We start from the raw sequence: 10,214 nt of genomic DNA, 5'->3' as shown, positions 1-10,214 counted from the left end.
GTTAGCTCTAGCAGCTTATCTGCTGAAGAGCGAAGGAAGAAAGGAAGGGAAGGTGGATGGATGGATGACAAGAGAGAGATGAATTGTAAGAACTTAGCTCGCACCAGATCAAAGATGTCTCGAATTCCATCTGCCAGGTGTCATAATGACATCATAACGATTGACCAATCAGCAGCTTTTTTTTTTAGAGTTTTATTATTAAAACTGCACATCCTGTCATCTTTTATTTCTTCCATAACAAACCAAGGAAGTATCTTTACGTCCATCGCTCTGTATGGATCTGTTTGTCTTTCTCTCTGGTTTTGACTCTGTTGTAAGAGAGTATACAGTACGTGCGTGTTGCTGCCTTGGCATCACTGTTGCATCAGCGGCAGAAGCAGAAGGTCCAGGATGGAGTGATGAAGATCAGTGAAGAGAAGACAGGATGTGGGCAAACGGCTCGGAACGTTGTCAAGACCCGACAGCTTACAAAACGTGTTTATCTTTTCTTACAGAAATGGCTTTTTTTTCGGCAAGAGAGACAGACAGATGGGGAGACTGTGAGACAGGAAGTAATGACTTCACCCTGAAGAGGATGAGTGAGTCATCATCGTAAAGAGAGTGCCCACATTCGTTTATTATATCTGTCCATCCTAAACATCCCTCCTGTCTCTGTCTGCCTGCAGGGGTGGAGAAGCTTTTTGCATATAAACTTCTACAAGCAGTTGAAAATCAACAGTTTTCTTTGGTTCTTTGGATTTTTCACCTTTTCACTCGAGCTCATGTACTAGCTAACCCGCTCCATTACACAGATATCAATGAGGAAGCAAGAAGGTTAACATGTGCTTCCTCAGAGATACATGAAGCCAACTAAGCATTTCTTTTTTTTTTTTCAAAGCTCCTTAATTCCAGTTGCTATGAATCACTAAGAATTCACAAATGGTGAAGAGCCGTGGGAGGATGTGTGGCAAGATCATGGCTAACCAAAGAGAGAGTGTTGTGGTGACTCAGCATTTAATTTTATTGACCATGCATATGACTTTTTTTTTTGGTTATCATAAAAAGCAGCTTTACAGAATCAAAAAATAAATAAATAGGTAATATGTGAAAAAAATATGTATAAATCAAAATGGAAGGAAAATCTTCCTGAGATGGCAATAGGAAGAACGCTTGAGAGAAACCAGACTCAAAAAGGGAACCCTTTGGAACTTGAGTGATTTCAAGTGTCCTTGGTCATCAATGACTGTCGGGAGTCAAGTGTAGCCAGGCAAGGGGCTACTGAAACTCACAGAGCCCTTTTGTACAGGAAGTACAAAAAAAAAAAAAGGAATGCAAACCAATAAAAAAAAGTCACTTGCAACAGTCCAAAAGCAAGTGTCCAGTTGTCTGCCATGACACTACACGAGCAACTGTAGCTTGCTACAAATCTCTATGGCAATAAGTGCCAGGGTTGTGACAATCTTAACCGGATGTTACTCTGTGGGGAACTATAGACCCTCATAGTACAGTGTAGAGCTCATTATAAGACATTGTAATTATCTGTGGCCTAATTGTACCAACTGGAACAGAAGAACACACCCCATTTTGCTCTTAGACTCCTAAGCCTTCTTTATTAATAAATAAGGAATAAAACTCTTTAGGTGCAGTAGGAGCTCAGGCGGTTAAGGCTCCAGATTGCTGATCGAGTCAAAGGTTTAAGCCCCTCCACCACTGTTGGGCCCTTTGGCAAGGTCATTAACTCTACGCCCATACATGCATCACTTGGGGAAGCAGGATCCAAAGTGCACAGTAGAAGGGCAAATGAGGACTGAAAAGCTATCCGTTTGTGCCGGGGCCTACCCTCACTTTATGAGGACGGCCTAACAAAAAGCGCTATAATCAACAAAACACACCATACACTGTCTACAGAGTTCACACAACTTAGTACTCCACTTCCATTACTTTCATTACAATTAACCATTTGTTCAACCTATAAGAACTTGTTTAAAATTGATTAACCCGCTACTAAACAGCGATCAAAAGAAATCTGCACAAGCTTTAAATATTCACTAAATTTCATTTCTAATATTCACGCTCTTCATACTATTTTTAAGGGACGTATTACCAAAAACAGATCTTCAAGCATGTGTGTGTGTGTGTGTGTGTGTGTGAGAAAAAGACATACTGAACAATCTGTCCTTATCAGAAACTGAACGAAATAAGGACATAAATAACTAACATTTCAGTAACTATGGTAACGGCAGCTTAGTGATGCATCAGCTCATCTATTCTATTTATAAAAAAAATTCTCTTTTCCTATCATAGGTGATTATTATGTTGTTGTTTTTTTTTCAGTGGGCAAGTTTTGGTTATACGTCTTCGTCTCAAAGCTGCATGGTGTCTTATTTTGCTAGTTGGTTCTAATGTGAGCCCACACTTAATGCGGACTCACAAAGCAGATTTATTAGGATTACTGACACTGTAGGTGCTTCTCGAAAACTGAGAGCACGCACACCATTAAAGACTGTGGATCATCAGTGGATGGATGCACAACATTCAGAACTGTATGGTTTTTAGTAATATTTTGATTAGAATGCTATTATTTTTCGGCGACCAAACAGATTTCTATTAGGACAGACGGATCGCAGCTACAGTATATTTTAATTGTCTTAATTTTAATTTCAATCAACTTTAAAGGAAATAAAAGTTTCTGAAGGGTGACTTAAAATGTTTCACCCATCATTCCAAACTTACATTTCTGTCCTCATGACAACGATCAAACCACAAAAAAACTCTCTTTCCTTTTCTCTATTTCTGACCTACTCTTGTACTGCTCTCTCTTCTCGATCTTTCCTCTTAATGTTTCTCTGCTACTCTTTTCCCCCCTTTCTCTCTGTTTCTCTCACTACATTACAATTACATTACAAGACCAGTAAAGTAGAGTCACGACTGCGAATCCACACGCATTCCTCCTTTTCCTGTTTCCTGTTTTGAAACTTGGTTTCCAGTCAGGTGAATATCTTGAGTGTGTATTAGAGAGAGAGAGAGGTAGAGAGTGAGACAAAAGCGGAGGGAAAATTAACTTTGGAACAACATGTCCTGAAAACATGGTGGTAACGGTGTTATGACGGTTATTTTTCACAACATAAACACACCATTTTCACAGCCAAGTGTAAAACAAACATATTACAGTGGAACCTCGGATTGCGAGTAACACGGTTTTCGAGCGTTCCGCAAGACGAGAAAAGATTTTTTATTTTAAATACATTTTTACTTGAAAAACGAGCAAGTCTGGGTTTACGAGTACCGAGTATCATGTATTACTCTTGTATCATTCTTGCTTTGACGGCGAGCGTCACATGATCAAGACTGAACCAATGTTTTTTCTCTCTTACCCCTTAAGAGGTTGTTTTATTTTTACTTATATTTATTATTTTTTTGTATTAATTATTTTTATGTATTAATTTTTGGGGCTGTGGAACGAATAATTTGAGATTCCATTTCATTTCCCATTTCTTATGGGAAAACTTTGATTTACGAGTGTTTTAGATTACGAGCCCTTCTTACAAGCCATTTTTCTATTATGACTTCTACGTACAGTGCGTTTTGCAGTGCCTTTACTTTACACCCCATGCAGTTCTTGGAAAGACATTTGAAAGCGAGTGTCACTGTCTGAAAGTTAACAAATGATATTACATGCTCTTTCTACAAATGAAAGATCCATTGTAACCACGATGCACCAGCCTTTATTAAATTGTGGCTACAATCCTTCAAAAATTTTAAGGACAGGTGTATATCTTCTGAACACACCTCAATTCCTTATCACCTTTTGTATGATGAATAGGATATCACTAGCAATGTCATGCTTAAAGCTGTGAAATTCACACTAGGTTAACTCCACTGTAACATAAAATGTGAAGTGGAACCTTCATGGACTGCAGCACAAGAGCGATTCTCAGTTCAGGTCCTTAAAAGTTCATGGCAGAATTCAGTCCCAGAAATTCCATTAAATAAGGCCCATGAGCTCACAGTCTTGATGTCAAGTCTCTGAAAAAAAGCTTTTAGAATGAACCAGTGCACCGGATCCAGCCAGTGTGCTCCCCAATTTTAACACCTCTGTGGACCTAATGGAATACAAATTCTGTGTGCTAGAGACTATGAAATGTTTTCCTAACTGCTAAGTTGCACTCCTCAGTGGTTGACTTTTTTGACAGCCCAGACATACAATCAGGTGATCTCTCTGAGTGGGCCAAATCTTTTAATCCAGTGGAGGAAATGTAGGAGGCTGCTAGGATCACTTGTTAAAAGAAGCAGCTGAAACCAGGATTCAAATCTCTGCAATGTGAAAAGAAGCATTGTTAGCAGAGAAGAGACGTGTAACAAATGGCTAACAGCCACCGTATCCTGCCCTAGCATGCTGCGGTGTTGTCATTATTTGGCATTAATGAAGAGGTCTACCTGCAGCTCACCAAACATTTCCTGGGGAGACGCTTCTTATCTGGATATACATCCATCTGCTGCGCTGTTGTTCAGTTCCATCATATGAATTCATCTTCCGTGTGGCTAATTATGGATGGACCCACCTGGGACAGTCCCATGCACACAAACTTGTGCCACGTTTCTGGTTGTTGTATGAGCAAACCAGCACATAGAAAAAAATCAATTTCAGCCAACTGATGATGTGTGGCAACCTTACCTAAGGGAGACCCTGCATCATTTAGCAATGAAGCACACAGGTCTCTTAAATTACCACAAGGACACATGTGTGTGTGTGTGTGGGGGGCTGACTTTGACTGGCAAGCATATAACTGTGCCAGATGTTGGAGTGGCAGATTAGCTGCCATTCTTAGTGAATCTAGCCTGATGGTGATGAAGTAGAATTAGCTGGCATTCACAGTTAATCTTGCCTCGTGTTCATCATAGCGATAAACTGTGTGGCTTGTTAAACAGAGAGAGCTCGTTTTCCATTTCATCACGGGTGTAAAGAGCTTGGAGGTGTCCTGAATACCCTGCTCCTTTGTGAAGCAACCAACTCTGGCATGGTCCTACAGATGCCAATACTGCTAAGAGGTAAAAGAGTAAGATATAGAATTGGAATACTTATGCCTGGTATATTTATAAAACGGAGGGTCTATTGGGACTATATTGACCCTTTTAAATCTACCATGTGTCATGGAACATTGCTAAGATCTCAAGAGAGCATCAGGAGTATGTCTGCATTGGCCTCTTGGCTAGTATGGTTAAAAGTTAGGGTTGAAGTTGAAGACAGCAGTTAATTTATTATCAAACTGCAGGGATATTCTGAGACAGAGCCTAAAACATTGCATCCTCATACAGTACTCCTGAAAAGGAACAAGACGCATGACTGGTCATTGACTATTATTTGGCTGATATTGGCTTGAAAATATACACTGTCTGGCCAAAAAAGTTGCAGATTTTGTTCAGCTGCCTTTGGCTTTAATTTGAAAATGTTCAGTTCAGAGTCCAGTTCATGTGTGAAAATGATTCCTCATTTTCTCAAAGCAACTGTTTCACAATCTAAATCCTGGTATATGTCGCATGCCATCAGGGAAGAAATACTCCATAGGTGTGATAACCTGGTGATTCAGTACATTCAGGTCATCAGCTGACTTAATTTTATTGCCACATAACGTTGTTGATTCTAGACCTGAGTAACTGATCAACCCCAGATCATCACACTGTCTCCAGAGGCTGGTACAGCAGACACTATGCATGAGGTGAATCTCTTTATGTGCTTCCCTTCTTACCCTGACACACCCATCACTCTGAAATAGGCTCAATCTGGACTCATTAGAGACATTTTTTTTATCGCTGCAAAGTCCAGTCTTTATACTCCCTAAATAATATATGTGTTTTTTGATGAGCATCATTAACAAGTGGTGTTCTTATGGCTGAGTTCTCAGCATATAGTGTGTGTATGGAAATGCTCTTACTTTTACTATTAAACACAGCTCTGATTTCTACTGTACATTTTCTTAATGATGCAACTTCAAGTGTTTAAGTGATCCCAATTGTTTTTTTTTTTTTTATTTAGTTTTTTTTCTTTTAACCACATTTGTTCCTTGATATTCACAGTTAAAGACTATCCATGCAGGTTTTAATAATGTTTTGGACAGTGTCAACCCTAACTGCAGTTATTTCACATTTTCTAAATTGTTTTCTTTGCTTCATGCAGGCCAATAAATTGACCCTTCTGAAATGGTGACTTTTTTCCTTTAGCCAGACAAAATATTTTTACAATAAAATATCTGTATTTTTCAGTTTTACAGTTACTTGCATAGTCGAGAAGAAAACCTACGTCAATATAATCAGACTTTCTGTCTCTATTACTTTTGAATCCATTTCTGCTTGTTTTATATATTTTTCAAGAATAAGTATTATGGGATGTATTATGCAATGCCTGATCCCAGCTCTGGGGGAATCTGGAAGAGCACATCATCTAGGTATCTTCGGTATACTAGAGATGTTTAGATTTTTAATATCCTCTGTGACATCCATATTGCTCTTTGACTGAGTAATTTCTAGATCATAGCATTTGCAACGCAGCCAGTTACCCAGTGACATTTGCACAGGACGACAGTTATACAGTCTGATATTGTGTGGTGAATAAAAGCTCGGGTCATCTCCCGCATTCTGAGTATGAAAAAGTCATTTTGGCAGAAAGACCAACGGGTGAATCATTATTATTATAGTACAGACGCAAAGTCATGGGGGCACGGAGCAGCGTTTTGAGTGTTACAAAACAAAGCAAAAAAATCAACATGACAGTCTCACCCAGAGAATTACTGCTGTGTTAGGTTAGCATATGGTGATATACTGTATGTAATTACACTGAAATTTAGTCTGGATAGAGATTCTTCTTGGTAATTTCTGAGGGGAAACATCTGAGGGAAAGCCTAATAGGTCTAATAGTTCTGTTTTGTTTCCAGCGTTCCTGCGTCTCCTGTATATAAAAGCCGTAATTGTTATGTTCTAGCAGTTTAAATTGATCAGCCACTTTCCTGTCACAATGAATAATCTTTCACATTGCACCGCTTCCTATTCATACAGCTTTGAGTAATGTAGTGTTAGATTTGATATGATGCAGGAAGGATAGTCTGATTGTAATATCATGAATAAATTCATTTCTTTGTTGTTTCCTTGTAACGAGCTCCCACTGAGGACAGTATGGCGAGGAAGTAATATCGCCCACACTGACGACGTGAAGGAGACGCTCCAAAGCCATCAACATTCCGTGATTGCCTGATGTGCTCAATAATTTGTTTTCCTCATGTTTTTTTTTTCTTTCTCGTATACATAGCGCCTGGATTTGCAACAATCGCGAGAAACTCATACAATGGGCTAAATGTTGCGCTGGAAACTGTTCCTTCTAATTCCTGAATGTTTAATAATACGGTAAAAGTATGATGGATGTGAAGGATAAACCGTTTTGACAGAAGAGTCAACTTTTGTTATTAAGGTAACTTCGGTCTGCTTATACAAGTCCTGAAGTTTATTTTAATTTCTTGGGCATCAGTGTGTATACACATAGGGTACAGGAGCAGGGCTATTAGTGCAGGTACATTTCCCCAGTACGAGCAAATTAGCTTTTAAACCTTGCACTGTTTAATATTCCTATTATGTATATATGTAAGAGTATTTATACAGTATATATATATAACCTTATTTCTCACTGGGTGATTGGAACACAATTAACACGAGGTCACTGACTGCAAATGAACCAACTCTCTCCGGGATGGATTTAAAGGGGGGGAAAAGAAAACAGATTGGATTCATTCTTTCTGGGTTCTGTGAAATGAATGCAAATGAATCAAGGCCTTTATTTGTCTTCGGTATGCAGCGTGTTCAGGTGGGTGTTAAATAACGCAGCGTGAATATATGGTTTTTAATCACAGGGACATGACAAAAAAGGGGAAAAAACATTTATGTCTAAAGTTTTGGCATATTTCTTATTGAAAGTCATAAATGATCTTGACTTTAAACCTTAAGCTGGAGTTCATGTCAAATTTAACCCTTTGTTAAAGGGCGATTTCTAGATGCCCCAGCCAGGGTAATATCATTTGCTAAAAACGAACTCCCTGAGATGAGAATAGGAAGAAACCTTGACTTTACCTTAACAGGTAACCCATCCTCATTTGGGTGATATCAGATAGCAGGGATTGATCTGCAGTCATGCTGTGTGTAAGGGGGCTGGAAGATCAGTATAACAGGAGAGGTTTAAGTTAATATGGAGTCCACCTTCATTATTGGAGACTCAGGTAAATAATAATAAAAAAAAAAGAATATGTCTGCTGAAGAAGATGAAGAGGAGGAAGTTTCTGATATGGGTCCTGTTGAACATGGTGTTGGTGTGCCGTCTCGCTGATTTGCGATATGGCACACGATTTGAAGAGGTTTCGTACCATTGTTATCTCAGGGAGGTTTTCCTTGCCATCATCGCTCTCAGGGACAATCTGATAATTATGATTCATACATATTTCGTCACACTTTCTAATTTCCATAATTTTTTGATTCTGTAAATCATATTTGCAACAGTGATCAGTGTTAAAAGCGCTATATAAATAAAACTGAATTGAATAATGCCCATGACCCTGTCACCAGTTCACCGTTTTCCTTTTTTCCGAGCCCTTTTGGCAGGTCCTGACCATTGCAGACTGAGCACCTCTGCTGTTTTAGAGATCCTCTGACCCAGGCATTTTAGCCCTTGTCAGACTAGGTACAGTTACAATATCTCGTTACCATGGCACCTCAAAGTGGGAGGGATATACGGAAAAATCGGTGGGATATACATGAAAATTATCCACAATTCTCTTGGCCACACAGACTTTAAGTGTTTTCGTTTTTATATACAGTAGTCTGATGTACCTGGGGCTGAAACAACTCACGGAAAAGCAACCCATGGTAAAGGATTCTTGAAGAGAATCATTACTGGTGAAGAGACACGGATTCTTTACTACGAGCCTGAGAGTGAACGGGAAAGTATGGAACGGAAACATCCTCAATCACCGACCGAGAAAAAGTTCAAAAGTCCAACATCAGCTGGAAAATTCATCAACGCTTACAGTTTCCTGGAATTCTTAAGGGCCAGTATTGGAACATTATCATGAAAAAGGGAATTTTTTGAATATATTTAAAGAGCTTAAGCATAAACCTCGGATGTACTGTATCGATGCACATCTGCACACTTCTGCCCACATTGACACTCTGCAAAAACTTTTAAACTGCTGTTAAACCTTCCTTCCTATAGGCCTGATTTCACTCTGTTGGCCTTCCACCTGTTTATTCCCCTGAAAGCAGACCTACAAGGACGAAGATTCACTTCTGATGAAGAACTGAGGACAGCAGTGCGTTTATGGCTCGCGGCTTAGAATAAAAACATTTTTTAATGAAGAAATACGAACGCTTGTTGGGAGATGGACAAAGTGTATTGAAAATCAAGAAGATAAGTTGAAAAATTATGTATTTGTCCTTTCTAAAAAATAATTAAAATAAATCGTGAAGCCAGACTAATGTATTAGGATTTTTTTTTTCCTGAAGTTGATGTGTAAGGATGGGCAAGCATAAGAATTTGAGTGACTTTGGTGAATTGTGAAGGCTAGACAACTGGGTCAGGGGAACGCCAAAACTGCAGCTATACAGTAGGTCTGTCTTTAATACGTGTTTTGGGTGCAAAACTGGGGACCTACTTAGAATTGGGCAAGTAGCCATAATGTTATTGCTGACCGATCAGAGGCTCTGCTTCATGCATTTACTTTTTCTTTCTACTTCTTTTTTTATCCTTTTTTCTTCCTTTATACCTTTTCTTCCTCGCTCCACTTTCAATTCCTGAAATAATAAGATGAAAGGATGAGTAAATGAAATGGTCTGTCTGTATAATCAGATTGGATATTTGATTCATAAACACCTGCTTGCGTGGTTGCTGCTTGGTGTGTGTGTGTGTGTGTGTGTGTGTGTGTGTGTGTGTGTGTGTGTGTGTGTGTGTGTGTGTGCTGATGTTACACGTTCACGTCACAATGATCACGTTTCTATCTCAGTTTGCCCTACATGAGACCGGACTGTTCTTTCAGACTCCTGTAACAGATAGCTTTAGTTCCCAGTAGGACCTACACAAAACTACACACACACACACACACACACACACACACACACACACACACACAGAGCAGTGAAAAAATATGTTTATTGAACAAATAATTACTACAACAATATAAACAGTGAATTAAATTTCTGAAATA

The 10,214-nt window shown here is 39.0% G+C and overlaps 1 protein-coding gene across 1 annotated transcript in view; it reads right to left on the bottom strand.

The window, feature by feature from the left end:
- Positions 1–10,153: 10,153 nt before the first annotated feature.
- The window catches only part of LOC128533008 (cytoplasmic dynein 2 heavy chain 1), an 83,849-nt gene continuing 83,788 nt past the window's right edge, over positions 10,154–10,214 (bottom strand). Inside the window, exon 92 of the mRNA XM_053507182.1 lies at positions 10,154–10,214. This exon is cut by the window's right edge and continues 335 nt beyond it. The gene's annotated coding sequence lies outside the window, so the exon portion shown is untranslated.

Source organism: Clarias gariepinus, chromosome 11 (genome assembly GCF_024256425.1).
Source record: "Clarias gariepinus isolate MV-2021 ecotype Netherlands chromosome 11, CGAR_prim_01v2, whole genome shotgun sequence".
Taxonomy (NCBI): domain Eukaryota; kingdom Metazoa; phylum Chordata; class Actinopteri; order Siluriformes; family Clariidae; genus Clarias; species Clarias gariepinus.
Note: the sequence above shows the minus strand (reverse complement) of the source record. Positions and strands in the feature narration are given on the sequence as shown.